Here is a 20,427-nt window from a genome sequence, read left to right on the forward strand (position 1 = left end):
TGGCGTAGAGGAGTGGTGGCGTAGAGGAGTGGTGGCGTAGAGGAGTGGTGGCGTAGAGGAGTGGTGGCGTAGAGGAGTGGTGGCGTAGAGGAGTGGTGGCGTAGAGGAGTGGTGGCGTAGAGGAGTGGTGAGGAGTGGTGGTGTTGGAGAGGAGTGGTGGTGTTGGAGGAGAGGAGTGGTGGCGGAGAGGAGTGGTGGCGGAGAGGAGTGGTGGCGTAGAGGAGAGGAGTGGTGGCGGAGAGGAGAGGAGTGGTGGCGGAGAGGAGAGGAGTGGTGGCGGAGAGGAGAGGAGAGGAGTGGTGGCGGAGAGGAGAGGAGTGGTGGCGGAGAGGAGAGGAGAGGAGTGGTGGCGGAGAGGAGAGGAGAGGAGTGGTGGCGGAGAGGAGAGGAGTGTTGGAGAGGAGTGGTGGTGTTGGAGAGGAGTGGTGGTGTTGGAGAGGGGTGGTGGCGGAGAGGAGTGGTGGCGGAGAGGAGTGGTGGCGGAGAGGAGTGGAGTGGTGGCGGAGAGGAGTGGAGTGGTGGCGGAGAGGAGAGGAGTGGTGGCGTAGAGGAGAGGAGTGGTGGCGTAGAGGAGAGGAGTGGTGGCGTAGAGGAGAGGAGTGGTGGCGTAGAGGAGAGGAGTGGTGGCGGAGAGGAGAGGAGTGGTGGCGTAGAGGAGTGGTGGCGGAGAGGAGAGGAGTGGTGGCGGAGAGGAGTGGTGGTGTTGGAGAGGAGAGGAGTGGTGGTGTTGGAGAGGAGAGGAGTGGTGGCGTAGAGGAGAGGAGTGGTGGCGTAGAGGAGAGGAGTGGTGGCGTAGAGGAGAGGAGTGGTGGCGTAGAGGAGAGGAGTGGTGGCGTAGAGGAGAGGAGTGGCGGAGAGGAGTGGCGGGGCGTAGAGGAGTGGTGGCGTAGAGGAGTGGTGGCGGAGAGGAGAGGAGTGGTGGCGGAGAGGAGAGGAGTGGTGGCGGAGAGGAGAGGAGTGGTGGCGGAGAGGAGAGGAGTGGTGGCGTAGAGGAGTGGAGTGGTGGCGTAGAGGAATGATGGCGGAGTGGAGTGGTGGCGTAGAGGAGTGGTGGTGGTGGCGTAGAGGAGAGGAGAGGAGTGTTGGAGAGGAGAGGAGTGGTGGCGGAGAGGAGAGGAGTGGTGGCGGAGAGGAGAGGAGTGGTGGCGTTGGAGAGGAGAGGAGTGTTGGAGAGGAGAGGAGTGGTGGTGTTGGAGAGGAGTGGTGGTGTTGGAGAGGAGTGGTGGCGGAGAGGAGTGGTGGCGGAGAGGAGTGGTGGCGGAGAGGAGTGGTGGCGTAGAGGAGTGGTGGCGGAGAGGAGTGGAGTGGTGGCGTAGAGGAGAGGAGTGGTGGCGTAGAGGAGAGGAGTGGTGGCGTAGAGGAGAGGAGTGGTGGCGTAGAGGAGAGGAGTGGTGGCGTAGAGGAGAGGAGTGGTGGCGTAGAGGAGAGGAGTGGTGGCGTAGAGGAGAGGAGTGGTGGCGTAGAGGAGAGGAGTGGTGGCGGAGAGGAGAGGAGTGGTGGCGGAGAGGAGAGGAGTGGTGGCGGAGAGGAGTGGTGGTGTTGGAGAGGAGAGGAGTGGTGGTGTTGGAGAGGAGAGGAGTGGTGGCGTAGAGGAGAGGAGTGGTGGCGTAGAGGAGAGGAGTGGTGGCGTAGAGGAGAGGAGTGGTGGCGTAGAGGAGAGGAGTGGCGGAGAGGAGTGGCGGGGCGTAGAGGAGTGGTGGCGTAGAGGAGTGGTGGCGGAGAGGAGAGGAGTGGTGGCGGAGAGGAGAGGAGTGGTGGCGGAGAGGAGAGGAGTGGTGGCGTAGAGGAGAGGAGTGGTGGCGTAGAGGAGAGGAGTGGTGGCGGAGAGGAGAGGAGTGGTGGCGTAGAGGAGTGGAGTGGTGGCGTAGAGGAATGATGGCGGAGTGGAGTGGTGGCGTAGAGGAGTGGTGGTGGTGGCGTAGAGGAGTGGTGGTGGTGGCGTAGAGGAGTGGTGGTGGCGTAGAGGAGTGGTGGCGGAGAGGAGAGGAGAGGAGTGGTGGCGGAGAGGAGAGGAGTGTTGGCGGAGAGGAATGTTGGTGGAGTGGAGTGGTGGCGGAGTGGAGTGGTGGCCTAGAGGAGTGGTGGTGGCGTAGAAGAGTGGTGGTGTTGGAGAGGAGTGGTGGTGTTGGAGAGGAGTGTTGGAGAGGAGTGGTGGCGGAGAGGAGTGGTGGCGGAGAGGAGTGGTGGCGGTAGAGGAGAGGAGTGGTAGAGGAGAGGAGTGGTGGCGGAGAGGAGAGGAGTGGTGGCGGAGAGGAGAGGAGTGGTGGCGGAGAGGAGAGGAGTGGTGGCGTAGAGGAGAGGAGTGGTGGCGTAGAGGAGAGGAGTGGTGGCTTAGAGGAGAGGGCAGTAAAATAAATGAAAACCTAAACCCTGGTTGGCACATTGCTGGTTATCATGGTTGTCAGTTAACGTGTGACTGAACCCCCTCATGCTGGACTGCAGGGGACATGAGAATGATTAGAAGTTGTGTGTGTGTGTGTGTGTGTGTGTGTGTGGGTGGACCAGAGCGATTACGGGGCAACGCTGCCTGTTCTGCTCTTGTCTGCTGTCCTCCGGTGCTTATGTAGACTCCACACAGCAGAGGCAGAGTGGCTCACTGGTGTCACGACAGTCACGTTTTTGTCAACTCAGGCCTTGGGGTGCGGGAGTTCTCGCTCTGTCAACTAAATGACATAAATGAGTCATTTTGATTATTGGTTGGAATAGGCTATTATAATAGTATTATATACAACACAATGGAAGGTGTTGATGACTGAACTTTGACCTCTTTGTGTTTCCAGGTAGAGATTCCCCACACATCCTGAGACTATTCCTGTGACCCTGGGCTGCAGAGGGACTGGAGGACAGTGTAGCACAAGGTAATGATCACGTGACAGGGTCACTATGCTTCCCTGACTACTGTAACTAGGCTAGTAACACAGTACGCTGGATAGCCCCATTGGGACCTACAGTCCGCTGGTCTTGGACAGGATCGGTGTTACATGGAGATGAACTGAATGTCCTTCACCTATTTCCAATGGGAATTGGCTTCTTGTCATTTTTTATAGTCTACACTGAACAAAAATATAAACAAAACATTCAACAATTTCAAAGATTTCGCTAAGTTAAAATAAGGAAATCAGTCTATTTAAATAAATTAATTAGGCCCTAATCTATGGATTTCACATGACTGGGAATACAGATATGCATCTGTTGGTCACAGATACCTTTAAAAAACGTTAGGGGCGTTGATCAGAAAACCAGTCAGTGTCTGGTGTGACCACCGTTTATCTCATGCAGTGTGACACATCTCCTTCACAGAGTTGATCAGGCTGTTGATTATGGCCTGGGGCTGTGAATTATCATGCTGAAACATGAGGTGATGGCGGCGGATGAATGGCACGACAACGGGCCTCAGGATCTCCTCACGGTATCACTGTGCATTCAAATTGCCATCGATAAAATTAAATTGTGTTCATTGTTATTAGCTTATGCCTGCCCATCCCATAACCCCACTGTTCACAACGTTGACATCAGCAAACCGCTCGCCCTCACGATGGGACGCATCCACGAAGAGCACCAGTGAAGAGCACCAGTGAAGAGCGCCAGTGGGGAGCGCCAGTGGGGAGCGCCAGTGGGGAGCACCAGTGGGGAGCACCAGTGGGGAGCACCAGTGGGGAGCACTAGTGGGGAGCACTAGTGGAGAGCACTAGTGGAGAGCACCAGTGGGGAGCACTAGTGGGGAGCACTAGTGGGGAGCACCAGTGGGGAGCACCAGTGGGGAGCACCAGTGGGGAGCACTAGTGGGGAGCACTAGTGGGGAGCACTAGTGGAGAGCACTAGTGGGGAGCACTAGTGGGGAGCACCAGTGGGGAGCACCAGTGGGGAGCACTAGTGGGGAGCACCAGTGGGGAGCACTAGTGGGGAGCACCAGTGGGGAGCACTAGTGGGGAGCACTAGTGGAGAGCACTAGTGGAGAGCACCAGTGGGGAGCACTAGTGGGGAGCACTAGTGGGGAGCACTAGTGGGGAGCACTAGTGGGGAGCACTAGTGGGGAGCACTAGTGGAGAGCACCAGTGGGGAGCACCAGTGGGGAGCACTAGTGGGGAGCACTAGTGGAGAGCACCAGTGGGGAGCACTAGTGGGGAGCACCAGTGAAGAGCACCAGTGAAGAGCACCAGTGAAGAGCACCAGTGGAGAGCACCAGTGGAGAGCACCAGTGTGCCATCGAAGGTGAAAATTTGTCCTCTGAAGTCAGTTACGACGCCGAACTGCAGTCAGGTCAAGACCCTGGTGAGGACGACGAGCACACAGATGAGCTTCCCAGACACAGTTTCTGACAGCTAGTGCTGAAATTATTCAGTTGTGCAAACCCACAGTTTCATCAGCTGTCTGGGTGGCTGGTCTCAGACGATCCCGCAGGTGAAGAAGCCGGATGTGAAGGTCCTGGGCTGGCATGGTTACACGTGGTCTGTGGTTGTGACGTCTGTTAGATGTATTGCCATATTCTTTAAAATGACGTTGGAGGCAGCTTTTGGTACAGAAATTAACATTCCATTTTCTGGCAACAGCTCTGGTGGACATTCCTGCAGCCAGCATACCAATTGCATGCTCCCTCAAAACTTGAGACATCTGTGGCATTTTGTTATGTGACAAAACTGCACATTTTAGAGTGGCCTTTTATTGTCCCCATCACAATGTGCACCTGTGTAATGATCATGCTGTTTAAACAGTTTCTTGATATGCCACACCTGTCAGGTGGATGGATTATCTTGGCAAAGGATAAATGCTCACTAACAGGGATGTAAACTAATTTGTGCAAAACATTTTGAGAGAAGGCAGACCCAGGAGACCGTAAGGAGGGGTGAGGGAAACCAGGAGGGAGTCCCCTCAGTGAGGTGCATAATGCTGGGGGCTGGGAACACCGAGTGTCTCACTGTGAGTCATGCGGAAAACAAGCAGCACCCCGGTGTGTGTGTGTGTGTGAGAGCTCTCATGTTCTACCTCTGACTCAGCAGCAAGGCCACTGACCTTTCTGACCCCACCAGTCACCCACATTCAAGTCACATACAGTGGGGCAAAAATGTATTTAGTCAGTCACCAATTGTGCAAGTTCTCCCACTTAAAAAGATGAGGCCTGTAATTTCCATCATAGGCACACTTCAACTATGACAGACAAAATGAGAAAAAAAATCCAGAAAATCACATTGTAGAATTTATGAATTTATTTGCAAATTATGGTGGAAAATAAGTATTTGGTCACCTTCAAACAAGCAAGATTTCTGGCTCTCACAGACCTGTACCTTCTTCTTTAAGAGGCTCCTCTGTCCTCCACTCGTTACCTGTATTAATGGCACCTGTTTGAACTTGTTATCATTATAAAAGACACCTGTCCACAACCTCAAACAGTCACACTCCAAACTCCACTATGGCCAAGACCAAAGAGCTGTCAAAGGACACCAGAAACAAAATTGTAGACCTGCACCAGGCTGGGAAGACTGAATCTGCAATAGGTAAGCAGCTTGGTTTGAAGAAATCAACTGTGGGAGCAATTATTAGGAAATGGAAGACATATAAGACCACTGGTAATCTCCCTCGATCTGGGGCTCCACGCAAGATCTCACCCCGTGGGGTCAAAATCATCACAAGAACGGTGAGCAAAAATCCCAGAACCACACGGGGGGACCTAGTGAATGACCTGCAGAGAGCTGGGACCAAAGTAACAAAGCCTACCATCAGTAACACACTACGCCGCCAGGGACTCAAATCCTGCAGTACCAGACGTGTCCCCCTGCTTAAGCCAGTACATGTCCAGGCCCGTCTGAAGTTTGCTAGAGAGCATTTGGATTATCCAGAAGAAGATTGGGAGAATGTCATATGGTCATTTGGTAAAAACTAAACTTGTCGTGTTTGGAGGACAAAGAATGCTGAGTTGCATCCAAAGAACACCATACCTACTGTGAAGCATGGGGGTGGAAACATCATGCTTTTGGGCTGTTTTTCTGCAAGGGACCAGAATGACTTATCCGTGTAAAGGAAAGAATGAATGGGTCCATGTATCGTGAGATTTTGAGTGAAAACCTCCTTCCATCAGCAAGGGCATTGAAGATGAAACGTGGCTGGGTCTTTCAGCATGACAATGATCCCAAACACACCACCCAGGCAACGAAGGAGTGGCTTTGTAAGAAGCATTTCAAGGTCCTGGAGTGGCCTAGCCAGTCTCCAGATCTCAACCCCATAGAAAATCTTTGGAGGGAGATCAAAGTCCGTGTTGCCCAGCAACAGCTCCAAAACATCACTGCTCTAGAGGAGATCTGCATGGAGGAATGGGCCAAAATACCAGCAACAGTGTGTGAAAACCTTGTCAAGACTTACAGAAAACCTTTGACCTCTGTCATTGCCAACAAAGGGTATATAACAAAGTATTGAGATACACTTTTGTTATTGACCAAATACGTATTTTCCACCATAATTTGCAAATAAATTCATTAAAAATCCTACAATGTGATTTTCTGGATTTTTTTTTTCTCAATTTGTTCATCATAGTTGAAGTGTACCTATGATGAAAATTACAGGCCTCTCTCATCTTTTTAAGTGGGAGAACTTGCACAATTGGTGGCTGACTAAATACTTTTTTGCCCCACTGTATACACACACACACACACACACACACATTCAAGTCACTCACACACACTGAGTGGATCAAACATGTGTGTATATGTGTGGTCCTTAATTGACCATATTAGATTTACTCTACAAGAAAATTAGACTACCAATTTAGCCCTAACATAACACACACCCATTTTGTATTTGTTTGTTATTTAGGAGATCCTCTTATCCAGAGCAGTTTACAGCAGTGAGAGCATACATTTTCATTTGTACTTGTCCCCTGTGGGCATTGAACCCACAACCCTGGCATTGCAAGTGCTATGCTCTACCAACTGAGCCACACGGGGCCCATTAGTCACGTTCATGAGAAGTAGCCCACAATGCATTACGTTTTAACATAGCCTTCTGTCGTCTCCCAATAAGGATGCAGTTTCGATATTAAATGATGCACCGGTCTGTGACATGTTTATGCTTCTCAGGAACAAATGAGTTTTGTTCTCCATCGTTAGTGTTTACCAAGCAGTGTGTCAGTCAGTCAGAGCACCAGCCTTTGAGTGTGTCTGCTGCAGATAATCTAGCAGTCAACCGAAGGTCACTGGTTTGAATCCCGCCACCGAAAATCTGTCTGTGCCCTTGAGCAAGCTGTTTAACCCTAATTGCGCCTGTAAGTCACTCTGTATCAGAATGTCTGCTAAAATGTGTAAATGTTTATGTCTTGTACAGCAGCCAAAGAAAAGTTTGAAGACCTGAGTGTGGTAGGTAATAATGTGTAACTAAGTATTACACTTTGATAAGATAACAGCATGGGATCCATTTTGGATATCTCTGAGCTTTGGGCTGCACCTGGTCAATAGACCCCATAGGGCCCTGGTCAGTAGACCCCACAATCGTTTCTTCTCAATTTTTTTGACCTTTATTTAACTAGGCAAGTCAGTTAAGAACAAATTCTTATTTTCAGTGACGGCCTAGGAACAGACAGGTCTCAATAGACCCCATAGTGTTGCTGCACAGCTATTTTCAGGTCTCTCCAGAGCTGTATTTATTTATTTAATCCATTTTAGAATAAGGCTGTAATGTAACAAAGTGTGGTTCAAGTCAAGGGGTCTGAATACTTTCCGAAGGCTCTGTATATAGTGAACGAAAGAGCAGCGGAAGAATTCAGCTTGAGGAGTCAGGCAACTGAACAGGTGCTGCTCATGATTTAAGGCCGCCTTCTGGCAAAAGGTAGAGCTGAAGCACAGAGAATGGTCCTGCTGGGTTCAAATAGTATTTGTTCTCTTTCAAATACTTTGAACGTTTGCTTGAGCCTGCCTCGAGACGGAGTGCCACATGGGCAGGGTTTGCGCTTTTGGGACTATTCCATTGTTTCCGTTGTGCCAGAGCCAATCAAGCACAGCTAAAGTATTTTAAAAGAAAATAAATAGGGCCTGGTATTTGAACCTTGGTCTCCCTCAGCCAGGACGGAGCTGAAGCAGAGGGAAGATAGACCAGACTCTGTCTAGCTCGCTTTGTCTCTGTATAGCTCTCTCTGTCTCTGTCTAGCTCTCTCTGTCTCTGTCTAGCTCTTTGTCTCTGAATAGCTCTTTGTCTCTGTATAGCTCTCTGTCTAGCTCTCTCTGTCTCTGTCTAGCTCTCTCTGTCTCTGTCTAGCTCTCTCTGTCTCGTGTCTAGTTCGCTTTGTCTCTGTCTAGCTCTCTTTGACTGTATAGCTCTGTCTCTGAATAGCTATTTGTCTCTGTATAGCTCTCTGTCTCTGTATAGCTCTCTGTCTCTGTATAGCTCTCTGTCTCTGTATAGCTCTCTGTCTCTGTATAGCTATTTGTCTCTGTATAGCTCTCTGTCTCTGTATAGCTCTCTCTGTCTCTGTATAGCTCTCTCTGTCTCTGTCTATCTCTCTCTGTCTCTGTCTAGCTCTCTCTGTCTCTGTCTAGCTCTCTCTGTCTCTGTCTAGCTCTCTCTGTCTCTGTCTAGCTCTCTCTGTCTCTGTCTAGCTCTCTCTGTCTCGTGTCTAGCTCGCTTTGTCTCTGTCTAGCTCTCTTTGACTGTATAGCTCTTTGTCTCTGAATAGCTCTTTGTCTCTGTATAGCGCTCTGTCTCTGTATAGCTCTTTGTCTCTGTATAGCGCTCTGTCTCTGTATAGCGCTCTGTCTCTGTATAGCTCTCGGTCTCTGTATAGCTCTCTCTCTGTATAGCTCTCTGTCTCTGTATAGCTATTTGTCTCTGTATAGCTCTCTGTCTCTGTATAGCTCTGTCTCTGTCTAGCTCTCTCTGTCTCTGTCTAGCTCTCTCTGTCTCTGTCTAGCTCTCTCTGTCTCGTGTCTAGCTCGCTTTGTCTCTGTCTAGCTCTCTTTGACTGTATAGCTCTTTGTCTCTGAATAGCTCTTTGTCTCTGTATAGCTCTCTGTCTCTGTATAGCTCTTTGTCTCTGAATAGCTCTCTGTCTCTGTATAGCGCTCTGTCTCTGTATAGCGCTCTGTCTCTGTATAGCTCTTTGTCTCTGTATAGCGCTCTGTCTCTGTATAGCGCTCTGTCTCTGTATAGCTCTCGGTCTCTGTATAGCTCTCTCTCTGTATAGCTCTCTGTCTCTGTATAGCTCTCTGTCTCTGTATAGCTATTTGTCTCTGTATAGCTCTCTGTCTCTGTATAGCTCTCTGTCTCTGTCTCGCTCTCTCTGTCTCTGTCTCGCTCTCTCTGTCTCGCTCTCTCTGTCTCGCTCTCTCTGTCTCGCTCTCTCTGTCTCGCTCTCTCTGTCTCGCTCTCTCTGTCTCGCTCTCTCTGTCTCGCTCTCTCTGTCTCGCTCTCTCTGTCTCGCTCTCTCTGTCTCGCTCTCTCTGTCTCTGTCTAGCTCTCTCTGTCTAGCTATCTCTGTCTGTATAGCTCTTTTTAGCTCTCTTTGTCTAACTCTCTCTCTCTGTATAGCTCTTTCTGTCTTTGTCTAGCTCTCTTTGTCTCTGTCTAGCTCTCTTTGTCTCTGTCTAGCTCTTTGTCTCTGTCTAGCTCTTTGTCTCTGTCTAGCTCTCTTTGTCTCTGTCTAGCTCTCTTTGTCTCTGTCTAGCTCTTTGTCTCTGTCTAGCTCTCTTTGTCTCTGTCTAGCCTCTTTGTCTCTGTCTAGCTCTCTTTGTCTCTGTCTAAGCTCTCTGTGTCTCTGTCTAGCTGTCTTTGTCTCGCTCTCGCTCTCTCTGTCTCGCTCTCTCTGTCTCGCTCTCTCTGTCTCGCTCTCTCTGTCTCGCTCTCTCTGTCTCGCTCTCTCTGTCTCGCTCTCTCTGTCTCGCTCTCTCTGTCTCGCTCTCTCTGTCTCGCTCTCTTTGTCTCTGTCTAAGCTCTCTTTGTCTCTGTCTAAGCTCTCTTTGTCTCTGTCTAGCTCTCTTTGTCTCTGTCTAAGCTCTCTTTGTCTCTGTCTAAGCTCTCTTTGTCTCTGTCTAAGCTCTCTTTGTCTCTAAGCTCTCTTTGTCTCTGTCTAGCTCTCTTTGTCTCTGTCTAGCTCTCTTTGTCTCTGTCTAGCTCTCTTTGTCTCGGTCTAAGCTCTTTGTCTCTGTCTAGCTCTCTTTGTCTCTGTCTAAGCTCTTTCTCTGTCTAAGCTCTTTCTCTGTCTAAGCTCTCTGTCTCTGTCTAAGCTCTCTTTGTCTCTGTCTAGCTCTCTTTGTCTCTGTCTAGCTCTCTTTGTCTCTGTCTAAGCTCTCTTTGTCTCTGTCTAGCTCTCTTTGTCTCTGTCTAAGCTCTCTTTGTCTCTGTCTAGCTCTCTTTGTCTCTGTCTAGCTCTCTTTGTCTCTGTCTAGCTCTCTTTGTCTCTGTCTAAGCTCTCTTTGTCTCTGTCTAAGCTCTCTTTGTCTCTGTCTAAGCTCTCTTTGTCTCTGTCTAAGCTCTCTTTGTCTCTGTCTAGCTCTCTTTGTCTCTGTCTATCTGTCTAGCTCTCTTTGTCTCTGTCTAGCTCTCTTTGTCTCTGTCTAAGCTCTCTTTGTCTCTGTCTAGCTCGCTTTGTCTCTCTTTGTCTCTGTCTAGCTCGCTTTGTCTCTGTCTAGCTCGCTTTGTCTCTGTATAGTTCTGTCTTTTTATAGCTCACGTTGTCTCTGTATAGCTCTCTTTGTCTCTGTATAGTTCTCTTTTTATAGCTCTCTTTGTCTCTGTATAGCTCTGTGTATCTCTGTTTAGCTGTCTTTGTCGCTAGATGTCTTTGTCTAGCTGTCTTTGTCTGTCTCTATCTAGCTGCTCCTGATGTGTTGCAGATGTGGCAGCAGTGTTTGTGTGGCAGCCAGGGTTTTCATCCCAACACGGCTGTGATTTATAGCCCAGGACACAGAGCAATGCTTTCAACCATCGGGACAACGTAAACAACAGTGTGGTGTGTGTAGACATGGTGACCGGGGTGTGCTGGCCTGCTTGGTTGGTTAGTCTGTGTCTGACCTGAGGTTTGGCTCCCTACCACAGATTTGGTTGGCTGGATTCTTGCTCCTTGGTCAGCTCTGTTGCCCAGGCTCGCTTTCATCTGGCCACTGTGTCAGCCACAGACTGAATTCTATTAGTTAGTTACAGACTGAACTCTATTAGTTAGTTACAGACTGAACTCTAGTAGTTAGTTACAGACTGAACTCTATTAGTTAGTTACAGACTGAACTCTATTAGTTAGTTACAGACTGAACTCTATTAGTTAGTTACAGACTGAACTCTATTAGTTAGTTACAGACTGAACTCTGTTAGTTAGTTACAGACTGAACTCTATTAGTTAGTTACAGACTGAACTCTATTAGTTAGTTACAGACTGAACTCTATTAGTTAGTTACAGACTGAACTCTATTAGTTAGTTACAGACTGAACTCTATTAGTTAGTTACAGACTGAACTCTATTAGTTAGTTACAGACTGAACTCTATTAGTTAGTTACAGACTGAACTCTATTAGTTAGTTACAGACTGAACTCTATTAGTTAGTTACAGACTGAACTCTATTAGTTAGTTACAGACTGAACTCTATTAGTTAGTTACAGACTGAACTCTAGTAGTTAGTTACAGACTGAACTCTATTAGTTAGTTACAGATATGGAATTGTTTGATAAATATTACACGAGTGCTGTGGTCCAGTAGCTCTGTCTCAGTTTGCTGGTTCCCTTTGGTGTCTGTTATGTTTATTGATGATGATGTTTTGATCACCAACAATCAACATCTGTGCTCCTTGTGCTTAAGTACAACTTGGAGTGCGCTGTTGGACATCGGCTGTGTGTGTGTGTGTGTGTGTGTGTGCGCGCGCGTCTAATTGATTGCTCATGGTGTTTTGGGAATGACTAAAAACTTGCACCACCTTCCTTTACCAGCACATCACTTCCCAGTCTTTTCTTGTCATGATCAGTTGGTTTTCTGGCAGCTTGCTACCGTTTTGGCGTTCAACTCTGAGTTGAGTTTCCACTCATTCCTTTGAGCCGTCTGTCTGCCTCTCTCTCTCTCTCTCTCTCTCTCTTTCTCTCTCTCTCTTTCTCTCTCGCCGCATGAGGAAGCAATGACTTTGGCAGTGGGTTGTTTCTGCCTCTTCCCGTCAGTCTCTCTTCCCGTCAGTCTCTCTTCCCGTCAGTCTCTCTTCCCGTCAGTCTCTCTTCCCGTCAGTCTCTCTTCCCGTCAGTCTCTCTTCCCGTCAGTCTCTCACTCTCCAGGTAGCAGCACCCTATTCCCTGCAAAGCAGGCACTACTAATTTAACCAGATCCCTATGGGCCCTAGTGCACTTAATAGTGAATAGGGTGCCATTTGAGAGGCCTTGCTGTATGGGTTAATGTTATTCAGATATTCATGGATGAAACATCAGAGCTCAGCTCCCTCTTACAGCTCCACAATATCCCATAATTGTCACGGCAGATTTCCTCCTCTTCCTCTGAAGAGGTGAAGCAAGGATCGGATCAATATGCAGCGTGGTAGGTGTCCATGGTTTTTAATAAGACAAACTGAACATGAACACATATACAAAATAATAACGTGAACTGGCAACGAAACAGTCCCGTGTGGCACAAACACTGACACAGGAAACAATCACCCACAAAATACCCAAAGAATATCGCTGCCTAAATATGGTTCCCAATCAGAGACAACGATAGACAGCTGCCTCTAATTGAGAACCAATCTAGGCAACCATAGACATACAATTACATAGAAAGGAAACAGCCCCATAAACTTACAAAAAACCCTAGACAATTGAAAACACATAAATCCCCCATATCACACCCTGACCTAACCAAAATAATAAAGAAAACAAAGATAACTAAGGCCAGGGCGTGACATTAATACCTAACGTGACCTGTGTGTGTGGATATTAACATTGCATTGAAAGCACAATCACTAGCCTTATCTCAGACTCCGATCGTTAAGCTTGCTTTGTCACAGTTTTCCTCCGACTCAATTTAAAATATTAATTGGTCCGTTTGAATGGAGCCTAGGTCAATTATCTACGTGTAAGACGATACTCTTCCAGTCTCTATCCTCTCGTCCTTTTTTCCGTTGGATCGGGTGTCCGTCCGTAGGTTGCTAGTTGTTTTGCCATATGTGTCCTGTATGTTGCTCCTTTGTGACCCCTCAGCTGTCACGGAGAAGGACTATTCATGCTTGAAGACTTTGTCTCCTCCCAGCTGGCTTTATTAAGGTAATACAACCTGTACTCTACAGCTCCCTGGAGCAGATTGTTACACCCTAGGTGGTTCACTACGTTTTCCTACAGCGAACACACTTGTAGCTGTTCTGTTTAGAACACAGCCTTTACACAATTACTGTTGTTGTTTAGGCAATCCAAAAAACAGTCCATTATAAATTGCATTCTGGGTCAGGTGGGCATCATTTAAACGATAAGCAGATGTTGGTGTGCGTAGAATGAAGTCAGGACTGCATTCAGATGCGTGGTCCGCGTCAAATCTTCTCCACAATTGGGCTGGCCAATCAGATTTCAGACGGCATGTCCTTATATGATACCAAAGTACACAACGGTTTTGGCTTGCACGTCAAAAAAATGGAGAATACCTTCCTTGAATTTGATTATGTATTGTGTTTTTATGTTTTATGTACTTTTGTCTTTTAAGTACATGGCCAAATGAATTTGTACCTGGTGAGATGATAAAGTTGATCTTCTCAGTCTATGTGACCAGGACTGCCCCGAGAGGCCAGCAGCACCTCAATTACAGCCCAGTCACAGCAGATACTTTTGTTACAGAAGAATTTGAGAATGTCTTCCCTCGGTCTATGACAAACAACATATCTAATACAACACTACACAAATGTTATGACGTAGTGCCTTCCTTAGATATTCTATGTGACCTGACTTGTACTGCGAGGTCGGGGCCTATCAAATGCATGTTAACAACCCTCTGCTATCACAAAGCAGCACATCAGGTTCCACTAGGTTTGTGTGCGTGTGATGCTTCAGACAGGGAGTGGTAGGTGGTAGGAGGAGGAGTGTGTGTGGGATGCTTCAGGCAGGGAGTGGTAGGTGGTAGGAGGAGGAGTGTGTGTGTGATGCTTCAGGCAGGGAGTGGTAGGTGGTAGGAGGAGGAGTGTGTGTGTGTGATGCTTCAGACAGCGAGCGGGTGGTAGGAGTGTGTGTATGATGCTTCAGACAGGGAGTGGTAGGAGGAGGAGTGTGTGTGTGATGCTTCAGGCAGGGAGTGGTAGGTGGTAGGAGCAGGAGTGTGTGTGTGATGCTTCAGACAGGGAGTGGTAGGTGGTAGGAGGAGGAGTGTGTGTGTGTGTGATGCTTCAGACAGCGAGTGGTAGGAGGAGGATTGTGTGTGTGATGCTTCAGACAGGGAGTGGTAGGTGGTAGGAGGTGTGTGTGATGCTTCAGACAGCGAGTGGTAGGAGGAGGATTGTGTGTGTGATGCTTCAGGCAGGGAGTGGTAGGTGGTAGGAGGAGTGTGTGTGTGTGATGCTTCAGGCAGGGAATGGTAGGTGGTAGGAGGAGTGTGTGATGCTTCAGACAGGGAGTGGTAGGTGGTAGGAGGAGGAGTGTGTGTGGAATGCTTCAGGCAGGGAGTGGTAGGTGGTAGGAGGAGGAGTGTGTGTGTGATGCTTCAGGCAGGGAGTGGTAGGTGGTAGGAGGAGGAGTGTGTGTGTGATGCTTCAGACAGGGAGTGGTAGGTGGTAGGAGGAGGAGTGTGTTTGTTGCTTCAGGCAGGGAGTGGTAGGTGGTAGGAGGTGTGTGTGTTGCTTCAGGCAGGGAGTGGTAGGTGGTAGGAGGAGGAGTGTGTGTGTGATGCTTCAGGCAGGGAGTGGTAGGTGGTGGGAGGAGGAGTGTGTGTGTTGCTTCAGGCAGGGAGTGGTAGGTGGTAGGAGGTGTGTGTGATGCTTCAGACAGGGAGTGGTAGGTGGAGGAGTGTGTGTGTGATGCTTCAGGCAGGGAGTGGTAGGTGGTAGGAGGAGTGTGTGTGTGTGATGCTTCAGACAGGGAGTGGTAGGTGGTAGGAGGTGTGTGTGATGCTTCAGACAGGGAGTGGTAGGTGGTAGGAGGTGTGTGTGATGCTTCAGGCAGGGAGTGGTAGGTTGTAGGAGGAGGAGTGTGTGTGTGATGCTTCAGACAGGGAGTGGTAGGTGGTAGGAGGAGGAGTGTGATGCTTCAGGCAGGGAGTGGTAGGTGGTAGGAGGAGGAGTGTGTGTGTTGCTTCAGGCAGGGAGTGGTAGGTGGTAGGAGGAGGAGTGTGTGTGTGTCATGCTTCAGACAGGGAGTGGTAGGTGGTAGGAGGAGGAGTGTGTGTGTCATGCTTCAGACAGGGAGTGGTAGGTGGTAGGAGGAGGAGTGTGTGATGCTTCAGGCAGGGAGTGGTAGGTGGTAGGAGGAGGAGTGTGTGTGATGCTTCAGGCAGGGAGTGGTAGGTGGTAGGAGGAGTGTGTTAAATGCTTGAAGTGTTAACAGATGACAGTTTTCTCCACAGCAGTCAGTGTAGCTGTTCTAGTGTTTACCCAGAGCAATCTATGAACACTGTTTTTAATACTTAGCTACTGCCCTTAGCTTACACTACACTAACACCTGCTGGACACAATCACCTTTCCCATTCATCTCTCTTCTTCACATCCTTTTCAATCTCTTTTCTGTCCCACCATCTTCCAGTAAGGAATATGCAGTGAGGAATATGCAGTGAGGAATATGCAGAGAGACAGTGAATGACTTTAGTCGTTGTATGGCGAGCGATATAGATGTGTGGCCTGATGTTCCTCCAATATATGTGTGTCACCTCAGTGTTATGTTAAGTGTGTGTGTGTGAGAGAGAGAGTGTGTCACATCCACACTCTCTCTTAGGTCAGCTCCCTGAACGGTAGCCTGGTTAAAAATTCAGGACATTGCTGAGGCTTGCCCTCTTTCTGCAAGCACACACACACACGCTTAACATAACATCATATCCTCTTCAGCCAGTTGGTATCTCTGCAGTCCTGGATTGTGACAGTGGGTGTTACTGAACCCCTGAGGAGCTGCTCTGAGGGAGGGAGAGAGGGGGAGAGAGAGAGAGACCAGAATGCCCTTCTCTTTCACAGCGGCAGGGTATATTCATCTCTCCTCATCTCTCAGAAGCCGCCCGCATCAACTGGAAAGAATGCTTGTTCTGCTGTGCGTGTTGCTATCCCTTTTGGTACATAAACACACCTTTGTCTACACTTCCCCAAGGCCCTTCTCTTAGTCATTCAGCTGAGAGATGAAGATCAGACTGGGGCTGAACCTATCTGAGTTTGACAGAGAGAGAGAGTATACTGTAGCCATTGTTCAGTCTGTAGGATTCTACCACACTGGCACGGCAACACTGTATTGGTTTGGCTGCAAGAAACTCATTGTTTCCCTGTTTGAACAAAAAATATAAGAAGCAGTGATTATTTTCTTCCAACTCTCCCAGGAGGAAAAAAAGGTCTCAAGAAGGAGATAATCTGGTGTTAAAGGTGCTGCTGGAGGATACTATGTATCACTCCCCCTGGGTTAGCTCGGCCCAGAAAGGTTTGGGACGCGGTGCTGCTGGAGGATACTATGTATCACTCCCCCTGGGTTAGCTCGGCCCAGAAAGGTTGTGGAGGCGGTGCTGCTGCAGGATACTATGTATCACTCCCCCTGGGTTAGCTCGGCCCAGGAAGGTTTGGGACGCGGTGCTGCTGGAGGATACTATGTATCACTCCCCCTGGGTTAGCTCGGCCCAGGAAGGTTTGGGACGCGGTGCTGCTGGAGGATACTATGCATCACTCCCCCTGGGTTAGCTCGGCCCAGGAAGGTTTGGGACGCGGTGCTGCTGGAGGATACTATGTATCACTCCCCCTGGGTTAGCTCGGCCCAGGAAGGTTTGGGACGCGGTGCTGCTGGAGGATACTATGCATCACTCCCCCTGGGTTAGCTCGGCCCAGGAAGGTTGTGGAGGCGGTGCTGCTGGAGGATACTATGTATCACTCCCCCTGGGTTAGCTCGGCCCAGGAAGGTTTGGGACGCGGTGCTGCTGGAGGATACTATGTATCACTCCCCCTGGGTTAGCTCGGCCCAGGAAGGTTTGGGACGCGGTGCTGCTGGAGGATACTATGTATCACTCCCCCTGGGTTAGCTCGGCCCAGGAAGGTTTGAGACGCGGTGCTGCTGGAGGATACTATGTATCACTCCCCCTGGGTTAGCTCGGCCCAGGAAGGTTTGGGACGCGGTGCTGCTGGAGGATACTATGTATCACTCCCCCTGGGTTAGCTCGGCCCAGGAAGGTTTGAGACGCGGTGCTGCTGGAGGATACTATGTATCACTCCCCCTGGGTTAGCTCGGCCCAGGAAGGTTTGGGAGGCGGTGCTGCTGGAGGATACTATGTATCACTCCCCCTGGGTTAGCTCGGCCCAGGAAGGTTTGGGACGCGGTGCTGCTGGAGGATACTATGTATCACTCCCCCTGGGTTAGCTCGGCCCAGGAAGGTTTGGGACGCGGTGCTGCTGGAGGATACTATGTATCACTCCCCCTGGGTTAGCTCGGCCCAGAAAGGTTGTGGACGCGGTGCTGCTGCAGGATACTATGTATCACTCCCCCTGGGTTAGCTCGGCCCAGGAAGGTTTGGGACGCGGTGCTGCTGGAGGATACTATGTATCACTCCCCCTGGGTTAGCTCGGCCCAGGAAGGTTTGGGACGCGGTGCTGCTGCAGGATACTATGTATCACTCCCCCTGGGTTAGCTCGGCCCAGGAAGGTTTGGGACGCGGTGCTGCTGGAGGATACTATGTATCACTCCCCCTGGGTTAGCTCGGCCCAGGAAGGTTTGGGACGCGGTGCTGCTGGAGGATACTATGTATCACTCCCCCTGGGTTAGCTCGGCCCAGGAAGGTTTGGGACGCGGTGCTGCTGCAGGATACTATGTATCACTCCCCCTGGGTTAGCTCGGCCCAGGAAGGTTTGGGAGGCGGTGCTGCTGGAGGATACTATGTATCACTCCCCCTGGGTTAGCTCGGCCCAGAAAGGTTTGAGACGCGGTGCTGCTGGAGGATACTATGTATCACTCCCCCTGGGTTAGCTCGGCCCAGAAAGGTTTGGGACGCGGTGCTGCTGGAGGATACTATGTATCACTCCCCCTGGGTTAGCTCGGCCCAGAAAGGTTGTGGACGCGGTGCTGCTGGAGGATACTATGTATCACTCCCCCTGGGTTAGCTCGGCCCAGAAAGGTTTGGGACGCGGTGCTGCTGGAGGATACTTTGTATCACTCCCCCTGGGTTAGCTCGGCCCAGAAAGGTTTGGGACGCGGTGCTGCTGCAGGATACTATGTACCACTCCCCCTGGGTTAGCTCGGCCCAGAAAGGTTTGGGACGCGGTGCTGCTGGAGGATACTATGTACCAGTCCCCCTGGGTTAGCTCGGCCCAGGAAGGTTTGGGACGCGGTGCTGCTGGAGGATACTATGTATCACTCCCCCTGGGTTAGCTCGGCCCAGAAAGGTTTGGGACGCGGTGCTGCTGGAGGATACTATGTACCACTCCACCTGGGTTAGCTCGGCCCAGGAAGGTTGTGGACGCGGTGCTGCTGGAGGATACTATGTATCACTCCCCCTGGGTTAGCTCGGCCCAGAAAGGTTTGAGACGCGGTGCTGCTGGAGGATACTATGTATCACTCCCCCTGGGTTAGCTCGGCCCAGAAAGGTTGTGGACGCGGTGCTGCTGGAGGATACTATGTATCACTCCCCCTGGGTTAGCTCGGCCCAGAAAGGTTTGGGACGTGGTGCTGCTGGAGGATACTTTGTATCACTCCCCCTGGTTTAGCTCGGCCCAGAAAGGTTTGGGACGCGGTGCTGCTGCAGGATACTATGTACCACTCCCCCTGTGTTAGCTCGGCCCAGAAATGTTTGGGACGCGGTGCTGCTGGAGGATACTATGTACCACTCCCCCTGGGTTAGCTTGGCCCAGGAAGGTTGTGGACGCGGTGCTGCTGGAGGATACTATGTATCACTCCCCCTGGGTTAGCTCGGCCCAGGAAGGTTTGGGACGCGGTGCTGCTGGAGGATACTATGTATCACTCCCCCTGGGTTAGCTCGGCCCAGGAAGGTTTGGGACGCGGTGCTGCTGGAGGATACTATGTACCACTCCCCCTGGGTTAGCTCGGCCCAGGAAGGTTTGGGACGCGGTGCTGCTGGAGGATACTATGTATCACTCCCCCTGGGTTAGCTCGGCCCAGGAAGGTTTGGGACGCGGTGCTGCTGCAGGATACTATGTATCACTCCCCCTGGGTTAGCTCGGCCCAGAAAGGTTGTGGACGCGGTGCTGCTGCAGGATACTATGTATCACTCCCCCTGGGTTAGCTCGGCCCAGAAAGGTTTGGGACGCGGTGCTGCTGGAGGATACTATATATCACTCCCCTGGGTTAGCTCGGCCCAGGAAGGTTTGGGACGCGGTGCTGCTGCAGGATACTATGTATCACTCCCCCTGGGTTAGCTCGGCCCAGAAAGGTTGTGGACGCGGTGCTGCTGGAGGATACTATGTACCACTTCCCCTGGGTTAGCTCGGCCCAGGAAGGTTGTGGACGCGGTGCTGCTGAAATATTAATTCTTCACATTATGTGGGAGCGGCAGCAGGGTTGGTTCTGTCACTGCGGACGGTTTTAGACTGACTGAAATAGAGCTGTACATGGAGGGGAGGGAGGGAGGGAGAGAGGGAGAGAGGGAGAGAGGGAGAGACCCTGGACTGACTGGCTGTGAATTATTAATCCTACCACTGTGTCATAACGACAGTCGTTCAACCATTCAGCTATTCAACCTCACCTCAGGACACACACACACACACACACAGGGCTGTGTATTGTATGGATTCATATGAAACACACAGGTAACAGAGGTTTCTTTTTAATTGACCCCCACAATGAAATCGGGTAGGGGACTGTGGGTCTCTCTGTCCGCCCGTTTGTTCCTTAGACAGCACTGACCTGATTGAGTTTCAACTTGAATGATGCGTCTTGCCATAGAGATCCGTCTTTACAAAAATACACTGATTGGCCAGATGGCGGCGCTATAACAAAAGATTGAAAATGAAAAGTTTGAAAGGTCACGCCCCTTACCCCATTTGACCTAAAGTCATGAAATTTGGTACATAGGTCCCCTCCTCACGAGGAACAAATTTACCTCAGGGACCCAACCAAGGGAAATACAATACAAGCAAAAAGGTAGTAACTGCTCATAGTGTGGAACTGAGAAAAAGGGCTTGTATTTCCCTTGGTTTCACAGTACCTTTATACAGTTACTGTTAACATGACCCTCATTTTCTCCAAAACACAATACAATAGAGGCGGGATACATGATTAAGCATGTTCTTAATGTAGCAAAAATGACTAACTCATTTTCGACTAAATGAGAAGTTTCTGCCTTTTTGCTTGGTAGGGCAGCACAAGGTCTGCCATGATGGATCT

The 20,427-nt window shown here is 50.1% G+C and overlaps 1 protein-coding gene and 1 non-coding gene across 8 annotated transcripts in view; one reads left to right on the forward strand and one right to left on the reverse strand.

Annotated features, from left to right (window-relative positions):
• The window catches only part of LOC110536984 (spermatid perinuclear RNA-binding protein), a 192,497-nt gene that overhangs the window by 62,697 nt on the left and 109,373 nt on the right, over positions 1 to 20,427 (forward strand). For 6 of the 7 annotated variants that reach the window (XM_036936946.1, XM_036936945.1, XM_036936950.1 and 3 more), the window contains exon 2: positions 2,781 to 2,858. The exons of the other annotated variant lie outside the window; for it this stretch is intronic. The gene's annotated coding sequence lies outside the window, so the exon portion shown is untranslated. The remainder of the gene's footprint in view (positions 1 to 2,780; positions 2,859 to 20,427) is intronic. 7 annotated transcript variants of the gene reach the window in all.
• Positions 6,863 to 6,936, reverse strand: trnaa-ugc. Its single transcript has one exon. It is a non-coding gene; the product is annotated as a tRNA-Ala (tRNA).

This window comes from Oncorhynchus mykiss, chromosome 12, assembly GCF_013265735.2.
Source record: "Oncorhynchus mykiss isolate Arlee chromosome 12, USDA_OmykA_1.1, whole genome shotgun sequence".
In the NCBI taxonomy this organism is placed as follows: Eukaryota; Metazoa; Chordata; class Actinopteri; order Salmoniformes; family Salmonidae; genus Oncorhynchus; species Oncorhynchus mykiss.